General features: G+C 30.5%; 1 long non-coding RNA gene across 3 annotated transcripts; it reads right to left on the reverse strand.

The window, feature by feature from the left end:
• Nucleotides 1–1,111: 1,111 nt before the first annotated feature.
• Nucleotides 1,112–3,816, reverse strand: LOC102664278 (uncharacterized). Of its 3 annotated transcripts, XR_001387447.2 has the most exons (7): nt 3,667–3,816; nt 3,374–3,490; nt 1,881–1,979; nt 1,658–1,782; nt 1,538–1,573; nt 1,262–1,366; nt 1,112–1,181 (listed from the first exon to the last, which is right to left on the reverse strand). It is a non-coding gene; the product is annotated as an uncharacterized lncRNA (long non-coding RNA). The 3 variants fall into 3 exon arrangements; XR_005890833.1 differs by having other exon boundaries at nt 1,150–1,181; nt 1,262–1,573; XR_413522.3 differs by lacking the exon at nt 1,112–1,181 and having other exon boundaries at nt 1,314–1,366; nt 1,439–1,573.
• Between the last annotated feature and the right edge of the window lie 649 nt (nt 3,817–4,465).

Genomic DNA, 4,465 nt, shown 5'->3' on the forward strand with positions numbered 1-4,465 from the left:
GATGTTAACAAATGTGTTAATGTTGATAGTTAACATTGATTTTCTACAGAAAACCGATTTTAACGAATGTGTTAATATTAACAGTTAACATCGGTTTTTTGAAAAAATCATTGTTAACTAACGTTAACATTGATTTTCTGTAAAAAAACTGATGTTAAGGAATGTGTTAATGTTGACAGTTAACATCGATTTTCTGTAAAAAAAAACTTTTCTGTAAAAAATCGATGTTAACGTTAGTCAACATCGGTTTTTTGACAAATGTGTTAATTTGACAGTTAAAAAACCGATGTTAATGAATGTGTTAATATTGACAGTTAACATCGATTTTTTGAAAAAACCGATAACGTTAACATCGGTTTTCTGTAAAAAAAAGTGATGTTAACGAATGTGTTAATTTGACTGTTAACATCGGTTTTTCGAAAAAACCGATGTTAACTGTCAAATTAACACATTTGTTAACATTGGTTTTTCCAAAAAACCGATGTTGTTTTTAGGATTTTTTTAAAATAATGTCTCTGCTTTTACAAAAAAACCAAAATTTAACCTGTAAATTTAAAATCAAACCACACAACACACAACATATATCATTTGCATTATGCTTTCAAATAGGTTTTAGCAAAAAACTAGCTATCAACAAAGGTTATTCAATGTTAAAATTAAACAACAATTGTAAAAAATGTAATGCAAAGTATGTAAACTAATTAAGTAACCTAAAGTTACATAGTTGCCTAATATCCTATGTTTGATTTCTAACTTTTAGATAATAATGTGCCCACTGGATGCGAAGCACCTTGAATCTCTCTGCTTCCAATGGTCTAACTTCATTAAAATACTGCATGATCAAACAAAAAAATAAATTAATAATGTAATAACAATTATAAGAAAACCAACTTTGTTTGAAATAAACAATTACTGTCTCCCAATTATTCCTGAAAGATCCTAAGATTATCGTGGACATCCAGTGCATCACGTAGTAGCCACATTCAGTGATTCCTTTTTGCATATTACACTAAATACATAATGAAATTTGGATATTAATTAAACGTTAACTACAATTAGTGTACACACACATAAAATATATATAAGTAGAAGTTTTATTTAAATCAAGTACCTTAACAACAATCTACCTAGCAGCAGCCTTGGATTTAGGTTGTGGAGTATCATTAAGTCCTTTCAAAGCACTAGTGTTGAATATGAGGAACATTAAAATATTGATGTTGTTGAGTTATGCCAATGAAAATGTATTGAAAACAATACTGACCTGTTAATTATTCCCTTAAGGTAGTTGTCTGGCCTGTTATGTAAAGAACAAAACTAGACAACTAGGTTTTCCTTAGGCAGAATAATGACCATTTGCCAATGTCTGCTGCAGTAGAGACAAATATGGGTTATTGTAGTAGTATAGATTATTTAAATTCAGTTGTTGTGTTTGACTTACCCATTCAGGTAGGCTCCAAAGCAAAACACATTCTATTAAAAGCATTATTATCTTCTCCAAATCTTAGCTTGGGTGAATAGTGGCTTTATGAAAGCTTACCTGAACTTTGTAGTATTATCCGCAATTAGGTAGACTCTACAAAAATAACACAATAGCAATCACCACTTGATGCTAGCCAGATAATAAAAAGTCATCATATTGCAAATGAAAGGAACCAACCTCAGTCATGCTTAATGCCTAGCATTTTCAATGCTAGCTCCCATGCGACAATTGTTGCAGCATTAGCAGGAAATGCTCGACTTACAGTAGGACCCAAACCTGTATAGCATCCCTTGAATCCAGCCCTTTGATAGATATACAAATAAAACAACTTTTGGTACATATTTTTCTTATAAATGATTGGCAGTTAAAGAAATAATTTAGAAAGATTTACAGAGCTTACTGAACTCAAGACCCAAAAAGGATTTCTTGGACAATTTTTATCAGGGTTTGTCTGAATTAAAGTTTTTGCCACATCAAGAGGAAAAACTGTCAACCAAAACTGGTAGAACAAAAAGAAAAATCACAAAAAAAAAGGTTCAATAGGTTAATATTCAATAACATGTTTAGTTGTCAACCACAGTAGAAAAAAACCGGTAGTTATCAACATGCTTACAGCCACACCACCAAGGCCACCACTAACGATCCCAATTCCAATATCAACTAGGTTGGTGTAATTGGATGAAGCAGCTTTGATATTTGAATGCATGTAATAACGCACATATTCGTATACACTGAAAAAGACAGCATTCCCTATAGATTCCTAATATGGACAAGTGCACTCTGTCAAACTGACACTTTTTGGTCCTTTAGATTCCTAATACGCACATAATCACTCTGTTCATTGAAGTTAACATTTTTTGGTCTATCAAACTGACACTTATCACTATGTCTATGACCTTTTTCATTTAATAATGTAGTGATTTCCTAGCCATATTTTAAATTCCTAATATGAACAAGTGCACAATTGTTGATTCGTTGGAAAGCCCAACATACGTTATTAGCAGAACGATTATTAATTACAAAGGGCAGACATATAAAATTAATGGCTATTAATTAATCTCATGTGGTAGTAGTACTATACAAATTCCAAAATATTCTAAATCATACACACGTAATAAAAATACTACTCATCACACGTAATAAAAATACACACGTAATATTCTAAATCACACGTATTAATTAATCTCATGTGGTAGTAATAAAAATACTACTGAAATTATCAATTCTCCTTTATTACCAGTGGGAATAAAAAAAAAATCTAACATATGAAGGGCTTTAATTACATGCACCTCATAATTTCAATCTCAATACATCATCATAACAAATAAAGGATTTTACACACACTTCAATTATACACGTATAAAGCTTATATAAAAATCATAAAATTAATTTCATGACTCACACCATACAAGGTTTATAATTGTAATGATATGCTCTAAATTTCCTCAATAATGTTGACGAAACATTTGGATGAAGGCCAAAGATATTACATTGAGTTGGAAGTACACATTGTTCTCCTTTGTTAAAGGAGAAGAAGTTTCACCTTTCTTATCCTTGAATTATCCAAGGTAGCACTCAAGTTTATACCAGCCGTGTCCAAATCCTTGGACTTGAAAGCAACCACAACATCATCTAAAGCCGAAAGCGAATCCGAGTAAAGATTGAAGCAATCTTTTAGGCAAGCCTTAGTGTATTGATCAAAAGTTTTGTTCTTCACACCCAATCTAACATATTTAGCTAGACATTCATAAGTCGGTGTACCAAAGGTATGGTCTAGGCAGTTCCAAATTAGGCACAATTTTAATCCATATATATGCTCTTTCTACTTTGCAATTAATTGAATAAAGCCCAAGATTTTAAACTACAAAAAATGAGGCTGACTGAGGAAATTACCAATTAAGCCAAGTGCTGTCACAGTCACCAATCTGAAATTTTCTTGGTTTTGCCCCCCTTCTATAAAAGATGATACCTCCCTTTGGACTTCAGAGACTACGATTGGTTTTGCCCCCCCTTCACAGTAATCAAATGGACAATACCATCGTTAATATAGTTAAAAGCATATTTATACAGTCAAAGGAAAATCGAAACCTTTTTGCAAAGGGCACATCCAATCGAACACAGAACATGGAAAGAAAGAATAAGGTGTGTGTGCAGCAAAATCGGTAATAGAGAAAAAAAAAACTGACCTAGCGAAGCTATGGGTGCTACTGCGATGGCGGAGAAACTGACCAAAAGCGAACCTCTGTATGCTATGAGGTTTAGGGTTTGGGAGTGAATTTTAGAGAACGTAATTGCTGCTACTGTTGAAAAAAGAATATAAAACTTTATTTTCCCTCTTTGACATTTAGTTAATTGCTGCTGCTGTTTTGTTTTTTTAATACCCTTTTCCTTTATGTTGCCATTCACTCGAAAATGGAATATACATTTAATATATGTTTGACAAGTATTTTTAGCTAACATATTAACTAAAAGTACAATAAAAATAATTTAATTAATTAAATATAAAAATAAAAGAAATAAACATATGCAAACTGAGTATTAGTCTATTAGATTAAAATTGTAAATTTTTTAAGAAAAAAAATACTAAAGTCACAAAAAAAAATAAAAAAACAAAATTATGAATCAATTATTAAAGAAAAAATAAAATAAAAATTTAGCCTAATCATTTTAAACTTCATTCTTTTTGTATGCTTATGAGTATAATGTTGAATTTTCTATTCCGATAATTAATAATGTGAGTTAATTTTTTATTCCGATAATTGAATTTGTTTCAACTTTCAATATTTTTTTGTTGTTTTTTTTCTTGAATTAAAGATTAGCTTTTTGTTTTATTTTTTCAAATGACTTATAGTATAATTATAATTATCTTAAAATTCATGTTTTTCATGATTTATTTTTTTATGAAACAGTAGATAGAAATAGAATTCAAGGTTTTTGGATGTATAAAACTAGTGCCCATACCCTGTGTTGCTCGGATACTTTTTT

This window comes from Glycine max, chromosome 3 (assembly GCF_000004515.6).
Source record: "Glycine max cultivar Williams 82 chromosome 3, Glycine_max_v4.0, whole genome shotgun sequence".
NCBI classification, from domain to species: domain Eukaryota; kingdom Viridiplantae; phylum Streptophyta; class Magnoliopsida; order Fabales; family Fabaceae; genus Glycine; species Glycine max.